General features: G+C 45.3%; 1 long non-coding RNA gene across 1 annotated transcript; it reads right to left on the bottom strand.

The window, feature by feature from the left end:
- Positions 1-3,540: 3,540 nt before the first annotated feature.
- LOC308597921 lies at positions 3,541-14,157 on the bottom strand. Its single transcript, XR_014013288.1, has 3 exons — positions 14,036-14,157; positions 4,803-4,847; positions 3,541-3,686 (listed from the first exon to the last, which is right to left on the bottom strand). It is a non-coding gene; the product is annotated as an uncharacterized lncRNA (long non-coding RNA).
- Positions 14,158-14,518: the final 361 nt, after the last annotated feature.

The following is a 14,518-nucleotide window of genomic DNA, read 5'->3' as shown; positions in this document are numbered from 1 at the left end:
TGTGTGCATGTGTGTGTGTGCCAGTTGGGAGTGGGGCATAGAGGGTCAACAGAACCCACCACACCAGGCCAGTCCTCGCCACTATGGGGCATGGAGGGGTCGTGGACCCCATGTGCCCTCTCAGCACTCATCACTGGAGCCAAGAGGGGCACCCTGCCCACCTGTGCACAGAGCAGCCCCGCTGACTGACATGGCCCTTGGTGGGCAAATCCCCTCACCAATGCTGGCCAGATGGCCTTTCAATGAGGGGGCCAGAGCCACGGCAGTGAGGCCAGGCCAGAGTCAGGCATCAGGGAATTGGCTTCGTCTCTCGTAGCAGTAAATAAGAAGATCAAACAAAAGGAACGTCTTACCAGTTAGATTTTTTAATAACCACAGTGAGAGACAAAATAACACATCTCCCTAGAAACGGCTGTGCTCCCAATTAAGGCTTACCCCCTCCATCCCTATTAATCTATGTCACTCCCACGTCTTGTAATCTGAGCTTGTACCCTCTGCGCTTTCTGTTCTGAGACTTTCTGAGCTCTTCTCGACCTTGAGGAGGGCGGTGGAGGAATGCTGTCCAATGACTGTGAACCTGTTAACCCTCTCTCTTCCAGTGACTTCCACCATTCCTCCTCAGTGCAGCTCTCTTCTGCACGGTCCCTGGCAGCCAGGCTCCAAGGCCCAGAGACCCTCAGTGGCAGGCAGGGCAGGATGGTGATCTCTGTGTTGGGGTGTGTGCCTGGCTTGCAACCCTTAAAAATGGTGTGTCTGGGGCTATGCCCCCCCGCTATGCCCCTGACTACAAGCCTCTTTTCATAAGTGGCAGTGTTGCCAAATCATTTCATCCACAGAGAGGGAAATAGGAAGCAGCCTTATACAATGGTGCCTCGGGTTACATACGCTTCAGGTTACATACGCTTCAGGTTACAGACTCCACTAACCCAGAAATATTACCTTGGGTTAAGAACTTTGCTTCAGGATGAGAATAGAAATCTTGCTCCGGTGGCGTGGTGGCAGCAGGAGGCCCCATTAGCTAAAGTGGTGCTTCAGGTTAAGAACAGTTTCAGGTTAAGAACAGACCTCCAGAACAAATTAAGTACTTAACCCGAGGTACCACTGTATTAAGTCAGAAGAAGAAGAAGAAGAGTTTAGATTTGATATCCCGCCTTATCACTACCCTAAGGAATCTCAAAGCGGCTAACAATCTCCTTTCCCTTCCTCCCCCACAACAAACACTCTGTGAGATGAGTGGGGCTGAGAGACTTCAGAAAAGTGTGACTGGCCCAAGGTCACCCAGCAGCTGCATGTGGAGGAGCGGAGACGCGAACCCGGTTCACCAGATTACGAGTCCACCACTCTTAACCACTACACCACGCTGGCTCCATCTGGCATTTGTCCATCTGGCCCAGTAGTATCTATACTGGCCAGCAGTGGTTGTCCATGGTTTCATGGAGTCAGTCTTTCCCAGGAGAGGCCGGGAACTGAACCTGGGACCGTCTTCCCTGTTTTCTCACGTGCCTTGCTCTTCCTTCAAAAAGTTGACATGGGCATTTATAGAATGTGGCCCTTAGTGCTGAAAGAGTTCCCAAATTCATGCCCTGAAGAGTTTCTTTGTTCTTGTGATCAGAGGTTTTTTTTAAAAAATAAAATAAAAAACCAGTTATGTCTCTGTTTACCAAATAGCAATTTCCTCTGCCTTGTTTTCAATGTCACATGAAACAAGAAAAGAACTCTGAGGAGAGAATTCCATTCCGACTGCTTTCATTGTGCGTCCTTCCCCAAAACGTTAATTAAGAAGAAAATTATAGCTTATTCAGAGCAGCCTGCAGTAATTCTAGGTAACTCTTTTAATGTTTACTTTGGAAAGAGCTGTCTATGATACAGAATAACAACCCCCCCCCCAAATCCTATTAGTTCACCATATCACCAAAATAACTGATCCAGTGCACAATAATTTGTACCATCTTGCTGGGCTCTGCATTGCTAATGATGGGCTCCTGTTGAGTTCAATAAAATAATTAGTATAAGGACTAGGGTCAGAGTGTGAATAGATTCCAGGCTTCTTTCTCATTTAACCCATTCAAATACTAGTTCAACAAATGTGGACTCAGGAGTTTCCGGGGCTGAGAGAGTGAGGGAAACTGTGAGCTGAAGGGTTTATACCATTTCAGTATCTCCTGATTTATGGCCTCTCTGAACCAGCATAAAGATTTTTGGGTGGTATTGTATTGGATCAGCACCATGAGGTAAGCATGAAATTTGTTGGTCCTGTGCAGAAATTTTCTCCCACTCTTCTTTAAAAAAAAAATTATTCAAAAATTAATGAGAAAAGAAATTGCATCCAGGAAGAAAGAGAAAAATAGATGAGATATTCATCTAAGGTGAGGCGCAGGTTGTTTTGTTGTTGTGCCCATCTTCCATTTGAGATGGGCAAGGGGTGTTTGTAGGTGTTCTTTCTTTCAGCCTACAAATCATCTCACCAGCACACCGCACTCTGTGGCCTTCCTGGCTGTCCACATTCCAGTTGAAGGAAGACACCATGTTTTAACTCATCCTCACATGGGAAGCCTGCCTTGCATGATAAACCCTTGAGAGGAAATATTGGTTCTGACTGTCTTCCTTTCTTAGAACCAGCCCCTTACCAGTGTGTTTGACCCGTTAGTCCTGCAATTAGGAAGAAGTTCCTTTACTCTAGACCCGTGGTTCCCAACGTTTGGCACACGTCCCACAGTGGGGCAATTTTATTTTTAAGGGGGGCAACTTGAGAATGAGTTAGATTTGAAATACTTTATTGTCACTTGTACAACTTGTATACAGTGAGATTACACGAGCACCCCCCACTCAGCTCTCTTAGTCTTAATTCCCCTCGTTTACTGATGCACACCCACCAAACCCGAAAGTCAGTTGCCCTGTTGTTATCTTTTCATTCAGCAGCCTAACAGCCCACAGATAGAAGCTGTTCTTTACCCTGTTGGTGCGACTAATCATGCTTCTATATCTTCTGCCCGAGGGCAGGAGATCAAGAAAGTGCCGGCTAGGGTGTGAGTCATCCCGGAGAATTTTCCTCACTCTCCTGAGGCAACGTTCTTCCACTATTTCATCCAGCGGATTCATGGGACAGCCCATTATATCTTGTGCTGTATTCACCACCCTCTGTAGGCACTTCCTATCAGTTGATGTCAAACCAGTGTACCACACCGTGATGCAGTATGAAAGGACACTTTCTATTGTTGACCGGTAGAAGGAGATCATCAAATGTTGATTGACATCGTTAATAATTAATAATTAGATCAAGTTAATGGCCTTTTGTGAGCCCCATGGACCAGAGCACGCCAGGCACTCCTGGCAGTGGAAGACAGGAGTGCCTAGTGTGCTCTGGTCCATGGGGTCACGAAGAGTTGGACATGACTAAATGACCAAGCAACAACAACAGCCTTTTAGGCTTGCTTCACGTGAAGAGGAGTTCACCTTTTGAATAATAAGAATTATATGTCACGGGGCGGTGGTGTGGGCATCAGGATTCTAGAGATGCTTAGGTGGGGCATGGCCAAAAAAGGTTGGGAACCACTTCTCTAGATACTCTAATTTTTCAGGGGCAGTGGTTCCCCTCAAGCTCTTTCTTTTTTTCAGTATCTCTGAGGACTTGCCAGTCTGTCACCAGTTCATTGGTCCACATCTCTAGGGCACTGTTACCGAATTATCTGTAAAGAAAAGAGAGAAAAGGGAAAAGGACAGGACTCAAGTCTGTCCATCCACAGTATTTCTTTCTGATGCTGAGCCCAGGTAACAGATGGTCACTGCCCATCCCATTTCACAAAACATCAGTGACACACACAGGGAAGTGAGATTGCCAGCAGGAGCACCAACACACCACACACACACATGCACGCAGCATTAATCTGGGATGCGCCACACACAAAACACTGAAAAAAACACACATCTAGGAAGTCTGTGGCGGCTATGCTTGATCCAGCTGTTCATTATATTTACCGTGTTGCACAATAAAACGTATTTAATATGTTGATGGGAGGGAAGGAAGAGATGTGAACCCCAGCAACGCAGAAGATAATCATTTTGCTATTAGTATGATTGTAAAGCTTCCAGGGCCTAATGCTGTTTGCGGGATTTACTGAAATTTAATCCCATGCAGCACAAATAAGAGACCAGCTGCACAGCCTGTTTACCTAAGTAATGTGGAGAGTATTTAAATGAAAGTCTGTTATTACTGTTGTTGAAATATATGCATCTGAATAAACGCAACTTCTGTTCAAACATTGATTTCTCAATAACCGCAGCTGTATTAACAAAGCTCCCCCCCCTTACTGTATATATTATACTTTGCCTTCAGTTCTCTCCTAATTAAAACAAAACGTTTGCCATGCCTTTCTGCATTTTGCTCCATGTTCTCATGCAGCTTTTTAATGCATTTTGCTGGCTTCAGTCATGGTGGGATGAGAGGGAGAAGCGAAGTCCGTGGAACTTGTGCACCCCCAACTTGGAGAATAGAAAATATTAAATATTTTCAGACTTGAAAAAGGAAACACATAAGGACTAGTTTGTACCAATCTATTTACACACAAAAAGGCATCACTTTACAATGAACTTCTTTAAAAGTGAACATTGTTTTCTGTTTCTTGCTATCTTTAGGGAAGTTTTTAATGTTTGATGTTTTAATTGTGTTTTTAATATTCTGTTGGGAGCCACCCAGAGCGGCTGGGGAAACCCAGCCAGATGGGTGTGGTGGTAATAATAATAATAATAATAATAATAATAATAATAATAATAATAATAATAATTTACCATCATCATCATCTTACCAGTGTTGTGTTCTTTTACTCTTATCCCACTTTCCCTTTTATGATCTGTTTAGATAGATAGATAGATAGATAGATAAAAATAAAAAATAAAAAGGTGAAGCTCATTATGGCCTTGAGTTCTTCTCTGGATTCGATTTTTATCTAAGTCAGTGAAGAATTTCTCTGTCACTCCTATCCAATTCCCACCCACATTTATCAATATACACTCTTATTTGTCTGATGCGTTTTCAGTTGTGGTTGCACTCTTTCTCTCTCCAAGTCACCAACCACCAGGCATAATCAACTTAGTCATAGTAATTTATTTCTATGCCAAATTTCCCACAAATATTTGTGCTCAAAGCAGATGACAGAAAATAAGCAGTTTATATCAATAACAAAAAATTATTATATATATCATGGGGTACAATATTACTGCAAAACAACACTGACAATTCTACAATTAACAATTAATTTAAAATACATATAAAGTGAGCATAAACTCTCTGGCCTTTTTGTCTCTCCTTTTCCATGCATTTTCTTGTGTTGGTAAACAGAAACTGATTCTCACACATGACTGTTCACATGACTGAGTGTTTTGTAAACCATGTGAGCTGCCGTTTTTAGACAGCTCATGATGGCTTCTGGCTACACTAGCTTTGGTGAATTCATGCTGAGCGACATTTAGGTTGGAAAACCCGATCTGGAGCAAACCGATCACAACGTGGTCCTGTGCAAACAACTGTGTCAGCATAGGCTGACATAACTCATTAGGGACTAACTGAAAACTATGGCCGCCACAGAAAATAATACTGATCATATGACCCTGTCATGAGAAATGCAGATTAAAAACTTGAAAAACACAACTGATTTGCTGCACCAGCAAAAATTAAAATGCATTGCTCAGCAGAAAACACTTGAACTGCTTCGCAGAGACAGATATACCCATATAAATATTGTGGCTGGTTTGCCAATCTACTCACATTGATGACTGGGAGAGGACACATAATAGAAGACCTCTGGAGAACACTAAAGAACTATAGCTGAGGTGGTCAATGGCAGCTTGTGAATTAGAAAAACAACAACTCCAGTCTAATGGACAGAGTCAGGGATGGGTTGTGAGAAGTGCGTTTTTTATTTTAAATGTTTAGGGGTACTCTCATTTTGACTCAAGATCACCATTTTATCACCATTTTATAGTTCAAATCAGGGAAAATAAATACTGTACTTTTCCATGTATAAGATGAGGTTTTTTTACTCTAAAATTATGCTTAAAATCGGGGGTCGTCTTGTACATGAATAGTGCAAAGAGGGGGACGGGTGATTGGTTGCAGCCGCAAGCTGCAGCTTGTCAGAGGTGATTTGATGGGTGATTGGTGGCTGTGACAAGGGCTGCTTTGGATTGGCTGCTGCTGCGGTAATTGGGTGGGTGATTGGTTGCTGTGGCACATGCCGCTGCGGATTGGCTGGCGATGTGGCAATTGGGCGTTTGATTGTCGGGTGCTGTTTGTGAGCAGGCAGACGCTTGTTGGCTTCTGTGATGTGAGCGATAGCCAGCATTTGCATTCCCTCCCCCCAAAAAAGCTTGACAACTTTGGGCCATCTCCCCCCATTTTCTTAAATTTGATTCCTCCAAAATAGGGGTCGTGTTATACACGGAAAAATACGGTGCAGTAAATGGACAAAAGTACAAAGATTCACAAAATGTTTAGGGGTATGTGTTATGTACTGAAGTTCTCACCCTGGGCCAGCAGGGGGATACTGTAGATAGTTATGCAAATAAGGGATCGAAAGTGACGTTCAGTGATTGGATAGTTTTAGAAAATTGTTACAGTTACGTTGTACTGGAGCTCTATATAAGCAGGCTGACTGAACTATTCAGTTCAGTTCTGGCCTGTGAATAAACAAGAGCTGTTTAAAGAACTGCTGTGTCGTTTGATATGTTCACCCATAACTTAACAGTATGCGTCCCCCCAGAAAAACAACAGTGCTGGTTGTGAGTATGACATTCCCTAACTTGGTGTACTCAAAATATTTTGGACTACCACCATCTCCTACCATGTTAGCTGGAGCCGTAATTGTCTAAAACATCTGGAAGGTACCATGTCAGGGAAGGCTGGGTTAGCAGTGAGAGTTGACTACATCTTTGTTGGTTCAGGGTTGAGGGTTCTGACTGAATCTGAGTATATCAAGAGGCAGGTTCTGTTAGTTAAGGGTGTGGTGTCAACAGGAAATGAAACAGATAGCTCCAAGTTGCTGGGACAAAATACCTGACCCCAACGCAAGCAAGAATGCTGAAAATACTGAACAGTTAGCAATACTAACTTCGGCCCACAAGATTACGGAGGAATACGGCAGAGTCTTTTGCAACCTTAAAAAGAAATTTCTGCCTATGTTTGTTTCAGAAAATTAGGCAGCAATTTTAAAGCCGCCCACATCTTTGGGCAAAGCTTATTTGCAAAGCTGCCTTTCTGTGTGAATCCTTATTAATATTCATTTCTCTTCCTGACAAAGTATGCACAGAGACCCTGCAATTTAGCAGTGTGCACTTATAACATTTCTTAGAAGAAAGAGCCCCCAGGGAAAACACGGAGTTGCCATAGCAATGTGTTTTTGTTCTGAAATGTTATCATATCGCTTTTCTTTCCCCATGTACATTTTCTGTGGGCTGAAAATGGTTACCCTCCTTAATCAAACTGTCAGCAAATCTTTCAGCTGTTACCACATGCTGCTTGTATCTTGTTCAGAGGTCCAGGCATTTAGCTTACAGGTTGGTCTCGTTATGATTCCAAAAATGGTAACACGTCAACAACATTTGTGTGCATGTCTAGGTACTACTGGCTGTCTTGCACAAACAGTTTGGGTTGCTCTTTACCTTGTGGACTCAGGATTATTTGGGCTCATGATTATGTTGGAGCAGCGAAATGCAATCCCACTTTCAGTACTGTTTTGGGGTGGACGTACTGGTTCATTTTCAATTAGTGCATGTCCCATAGATTCCTGCTAAATTCCTGTACCTTTTTACAGTACAAAATGTTCTGAGTGGGGAGATTGTTCGGTTTCTGTTGTTCTACAGTGCAAGAGGACCCCTTTCGATGGCAGTAATGTGGCAGGAAGGTAAACGGCGTTTCCGTGCGCTGCTCTGGTTCGCCAGAAGCGGCTTAGTCATGCTGGCCACATGACCCGGAAGCTGTACTCCGGCTCCCTCGGCCACTAAAGCGAGATGAGCACCGCAACCACAGTCGGCCATGACTGGACCTAATGGTCAGGGGTCCCTTTACCTTTACCTTTAATGCGGTAACATTGGTGAAATATCACAGAGTAACTAACAAGGGCAACATGGTGTGTTCAGTGGTGGAGGAAGGGGGCGGTTCACCTCGGGTGCCATCTCTGAGGGGGGGGGGTGACAAGAAGCCATCGCGTCACTGCAGCTGTGAGCAGAGGATCCTGCCGCTGTCCGTACGGCGCTTGAGCGGCACCGTCAGCAAACCACCGCACATGCGCCGCCAGGTGGTTTGCCCCGCCCCTGACACCCCGCACCGGGGGCTGGTTAGTCCTCCTTGGTCCTTGGGTGTGTGGAAACTCCAGTATAAATCCTCCGCAAATGCTCTATTATTTTGTCAATGACCTGTTGCAGGTCCAGGGGTTGTGCTCCCCAGTCTCCAATGCAGATACATAAGAGACCAATAAGACTGGTTTGGATCAAAACAGGCCACAGCTTTATTGAATACAGATGAAAGAGATTTGGCTTGGACATGGGGCAATTGAAATACAGTGGTACCTCATGTTACATACGCTTCAGGCTACATACGCTTCACGTTACAGACTCCGCTAACCCAGAAATAGTACCTCGGGTTAAGAACTTTGCTTCAGGATGAGAACAGAAATTGTGCTCCGGCAGCGTGGCGGCAGCAGGAGGCCCCATTAGCTAAAGTGGTACCTCAGGTTAAGAGCAGTTTCAGGTTAAGAACAGACCTCCAGAACGAATTAAGTACTTAGCCCGAGGTACCACTGTACTTCTGGCCTGCCCGCCGGAAGTGACGTGTGGTCAATCCAGGTGGGGGTTCCTAAGACTTACATCAAATAGGGTGACCCCCACAGGGACCAGCATTTGGGAGAGTGCCTTCAGCCCTGGCCCCACCTGGGCACTCGGACATGGCCACTCCCCCCGGATCCCTTTAACGAGATACCCCAGAGTTTGGCGGGGCAGGCGGAGACGACAACCCCCCCTCCATCCAATTCAAAGAATTGCCCAAATGCCCAACCCAGTTGTGACAATTTCTATGAGGTAGGCAAAAACCACCGGGTCACAGCCAATTTGCCCAGTGGAGAAATTCCTACCCCACCCCCATAAAGAACAGTGACCACCATAGCACAGCAAAGTCCTTCACTATCAGCTTAAACCGAGGGGGTGGGGTGGAAAAAGCCACAAAGGGACAAGCAGGTAGTGCCCCTGGAGCAGGCTGCTTAAATGACCAGGGGGCAGACCCGAGGAAAGCCTTCCCACTCCATGGGCTCCACCCCCTGGCACAGCCCAAGTCCCAGCCTGCATCCCCATTCGTCAAAGCAGGATGTAGGCTAGGATCCTGCTCCTGATAGGCGGTAGGGGCTTATGCCCCAGCCTCCTATCAGGAAGGGAACCAAAATCATGGTTTCCTCATCGGGGCCCCAGTGGAGCCTCTGCTGTCCTGCAATGCTGCCGCAACTAAAGGGGTGAGCAGACTTGCAGAACACACTCACCAAAAAAACAACAACAACAAAAAACAGTCTGGAGGGTCCTGAACTTTATCTAAAAAAGTGGATGTGTCTCCCTCCCTGTGGCGAAGCTGCATGCTCTGACACCGGGGGCGGAGAACAGGCGGGGGCGTGGGGCCTGCCCCGGGGTGTGTGGCACAATGCCAGCGTGGTGTGGCACGCCGCTCGTGAAGGCATGGCACCCGGCACGGTGGGGGGGTACGTGGCACATGTCTGGGGGACAGCCACGATGGTACCCCCCTCCCTGATGGTACTGGGAGTGGTACACTCCTCCCACCCCCCCTTTCCTCCGCCAGTGCTCCCACCCTCCTTTGAATGTGAGGTAAAGTGGCTATGTGGTTGTTTTGTCACTTACCCAGATCCTAATTTTCCACATTGCTGCAAAGCTTGTGAAAAGTTAGGTGAGCACATGAAATTTCAGGAGGTAGGTGCATAATGAAGCAACCTGCTGCTTTCTGCCCCTAGTATCTGCCACTAGTATTCTGCTTCAATGTAGGACCATTCCTGATGGTCATCGCCTGTGCCTAATGCTAAATCTAGGTTATGTCAACTTGCCTGTCACTTGCCATGCTACAGGAGCAGAGAGATGAGGCAGTCTCCAATTTGCTTCAGTCTGTCACAGATTGTCCAGGCTTGCGCGGTAGGTTCCAATTCAGCTTTGGTTTGTTTGCATAGTCAAGGTGCCTGCTTAATAATATGAGCTGCTTAAAGTAAGTTTATAAAAGGAGGCCATAAATCCAGCGACAGCTGTCATCATTTCAAAGGAGCCATTTGCAGAGTAATATGCTGTTAATTTACTGAGCTCTTAGAGACCTCCAATAAATTCAGGAAATTACACATGAAGCAAAGCCTGCCATGTCCTTTATATTTTCTGCATCATAAGCTCCCTTAATGTTTGTTCAGCTGAGCAACACAGCTCCAGGAGACTAAGAAAGTTGTTATGGCATCATACCCAGAAATGAAACTTTGGAAAGTTTCAGATATAACAAGAACTTTAGTAATGAATCAGATAACAACCATGAATAAGGAAGCAATGTATCAGTTACTGAAATTCCATGAGTGGAATCCAATGCTAGTCCTACTTGGAGTAAACCCATGAAAATCAATGGACTTAAGGTAATTGTCTCTGTTGATTTCAGTTGGTCTAGTCTGAATATGACTAATGGTGCCTATCACCTTGTTGTTGCCTGACTAGAAGGACATGTGCAAATATCTTGCACTGGGGTTGCTGTTATTGTCTGTTATAGCTAGAGTGTTTTTGTATGAAATTCTGCACACTCCAGGGGTTATAGCTAAAGGTAAGGTAAAGGACCCCTGGATGGTTAAGTCCAGTCAAATGTGACTATGGGGTTGCGGCGCTCATCTCGTTTTTCAGACTGAGGGAGCTGGCGTTTGTCCACAGACAGCTTTCTGGGTCATATGGCCAGCAGAACTAAACTGCTTCTGGCACAACAGGACACTGTGACGGAAGCCAGAGCAGACAGAAATGCAATTTACCTTCCCATTGCAGAGGTACCTATTTATCTACTTGCACTGGCGTGCTTTCGAACTGCTAGTTTAGCAGGAGCTGGGACAGAGCAACGGGAGCTCACCCCGTCATGGGGATTCGAACCGCCAACCTTCTGATTGGCAAGCCCAAGAGGCTCAGTGGTTTAGACTGGGTGCTGATGGCTGGTATTAGATATTATGGCTTTGTACCAAGGTGTTTAAGGTGGAAAACGTTTCTCCTTTAAGCTACACCAACTCACTGCTTAACTTGGTTGGTACTATATTGTGGAGCATATTGAGAGGACTATAGCTTTGGAAGGGACCACAGCTCAGTTGCAGAGTGTTTGCATTTTGTACCAAAGGTCCCAGGTTCAGTCCCTGCCATCGCCAGTTAAAAAGAAGAAGAAAAATATCAGGTAGCATGTGATGGGCAAATACCCTTTGCCCAAGACCCTGGAGAGCCACTTCCAATTAGAATTGACAATACTGGGCTGCATGGACAAACAGAATCCCCAGAATCCCCAGTGTCACATTGCATTCCGTCTTCTGCCAAAGGAACGGACAGTAAATGACATTAGCCTGGGTGACATGACAGCAACTTCGTGTGCTGGCTGACATAATATTTAGTGTGCTTGGTGCTAATATTATGTGACATGGATTTTGGGGCTTGCTCACATTATATTCAGGAAAAAATATAATAAAATTTCCCTGTGGTGATTTTTGTGTGTGTGTGTGTGTGAGGTCACCTTGGTTAATGTACTTCTGAGCCTGGAGATAATAAACAGTGGTACCTTGGGTTACATATGCTTCAGGTTACACACTCCGCTAACCCAGAAATAGTGCTTCAGGTTAAGAACTTTGCTTCAGGATGAGAACAGAAATCATGCTTCGGCGGCGCGGCAGCAGCAGGAGGCCCCATTAGCTAAAGTGGTGCTTCAGGTTAAGAACAGTTTCAGGTTAAGTACGGACCTCCAGAACGAATTAAGTACTTAACCCGAGGTACCACTGTAGCTCAGTTGGTAGAGCAATAGACTCTTGTTCTCAGGTTTCGCACCTCACATACGACAAAAGATTCCTTCGTTGCAGGGGGTCCCTTCCAACTCAACCGTTCTATGATTCTATGATTCTTACTGCAGAAAAGTCTAATTTGAAAGTGGAATTCCTGATGTTCTACCTAAAGTATTCTGTCCTGTGGAAAAAAATATCATGGGACTAAGGTTGGTGTTATATGTTCTGAGAGAATGAATACCTGCTCACCCCTTCCCAACAGGTGGGTGGAGTTTGTGGGCCTGAGCGGAACCACCTGGCCAGGTGCCACCAGGAAACTGCGGGCTTGGCCCACCCCGTGGGGTTAAGAGGGATACCTTCCAAGGCCAAGGCCAGGTTGCCTACATCTGAAATCTGAATTCAATAAAGTTGTGGCCAATTCGAACCCATACCTTGTTGTCTGGTCTCTTCCTTTGAAGGGGTCGAAGGGCCCCAAGGACAGGGTGAGCTCATGGACCCGCAAACAATAAAAGAGGGTGTATGGGTGATTTCTAGTTCTGAATTTTGTGTTTCTGCACATTACACAAGGAAGAGCTTGCACATCTCCCTGGAATGTATATTTAGGATGTATTTAGAATCAGTGTCCAGCCCGGACACTGAGGTCCAGCTCCAAGGGCCTTCTGGCGGTTCCCTCATTGCGAGAAGTGAGGTTACAGGGAACCAGACAGAGGGCCTTCTTGGTAGTGGCGCCCACCCTGTGGAACACCCTCCCTTCAGATGTGAAGGAAATAAGCAGCTATCCTATCTTTAAAAGACATCTGAAGGCAGCCCTGTTCAGGGAAGTTTTTAATATTTAATGCTGTACTGTTTTTAACATTTGATTGGGAGCCGCCCAGAGTGGCTGGTGAAACTCAGCCAGATGGGTGGGGTATAAATAATAAATTATTATTATTATTATTATTATTATTATTATTATTATTATTATTATTATTATTATTATTATTATTATTATTATTTAGAATTTCCCCATCTCACAATGCAGAATATAAGTTCCCTCTTTCCACCTTACACAGTTCAAAAAGCAAAAGCCTGAAGTTGCCTTCAGTGATGTGGAGCCCTGACACAAGGCTTCAGGTGTGCTGATGCTCCATCTTTTGACTGTCACACACTAGTGTGGTTGTCTGCAGTGTAGAAGCCTATGTGTGAATACTGGGATACCAGCATAATCAGATGTCCCACCCAACTGTGTGGAAGGCGACATGGGAGCACTTGTTCACACACGGGCTCCTACATTGAAGATGACCGTGCAGATTATGGTCTGAAGGCACAGACCCACTTTGTTGAAGCTAAGCAGGTCAACTCTGGTTCCTCCTTTATATTTATTTACGGTATTTAATCAATTCCTAGGCCGCTACTTCTCAAAGCAATTGAAAATAAGAATAATCAAAACGTTGACGTAGGACAAAAATAGCACCATCTAAAGATATCAAAATATGGACCAATGCTAGCAAACGCTCAGTTGGGAATGCCCAAACATAAACACAGGTTTTTCCATAAACATCTAGGCCTAATTTACTGGGGGGGGAGCCTTGGGAAACAGGTAAGTCTTTGCTTGGCATCACAATGACAAAAGTGTCCTTTCGGGCATGCTCCTGAGGGGAATCACAGCTTCTGAAATAGTAGCTAAGGAGACCCTCACAAAGGTTTGAGGGCTGGTCAAAAACATGTCGTTGCCTGAGGCAAAGGTGGAAAACATCCTGTTAAGTGCTTAGATGTGTGACTGCCTGGGAACCATATCTATGTTGCCTCCAGTTCCAGATTTTCACTACATCTCAGATCATGCAAACCTGAATCCAAGCCACTCTCTCCTGTTAAGTATAATGATTTAATTGACACAGAAATGGAAAATGTGTGTGTACTGCTGAAGATTTAACATGGGGAAATTCTATTACTAACACTGGGTCCCATCCCCCCCCAAGGTAGGTTTCTAAAGGGCCCTGAACTGTCACTAGCTAACGTTATTTTACCTGCAGATTGTTTTCTGTTACTCTAAACTGTTGTAACCTTAGATCAGGTGACAAAGGTATTGAGTTGCTAATTCACCATCTTGAAAGGGTGGTGGCTGTTAAATCCAACAAAATGAGGGGAGAGAGGGAGGCCCCTGGCCACACTGTGGTTAAATCGTCTGTGGCAACACCCGATACCAGTGCTGATTGGTCAGCGGGACCATGCTAGCGCTGGTGACACAGCCACGGCGACACGAGGAAGGGGAGTCCATCTCTGCCCCCGTGCTGGATCACTGTTGGGTCCTGGATGCCTAGCCACCATGCCGTCCACTGGAAAAGGTGAGCCATCTTCTCTGAACACCACAGGGAACAGAAGATGTAAATAAAGTTCCAGGGAAATGGATGCTGTTAGAGAGAGAGACCTCTGATTCTAGGTCTGTTTGGATTATTTCATATTTTCTAAGATGCTGAGCCTGTGCTGGACAGAACAAGATATTGTATGGA

The sequence above is a fragment of the Podarcis bocagei genome (genome assembly GCF_964188305.1).
Source record: "Podarcis bocagei genome assembly, chromosome: 11".
Classification (NCBI taxonomy): domain Eukaryota; kingdom Metazoa; phylum Chordata; class Lepidosauria; order Squamata; family Lacertidae; genus Podarcis; species Podarcis bocagei.
Note: the sequence above shows the minus strand (reverse complement) of the source record. Positions and strands in the feature narration are given on the sequence as shown.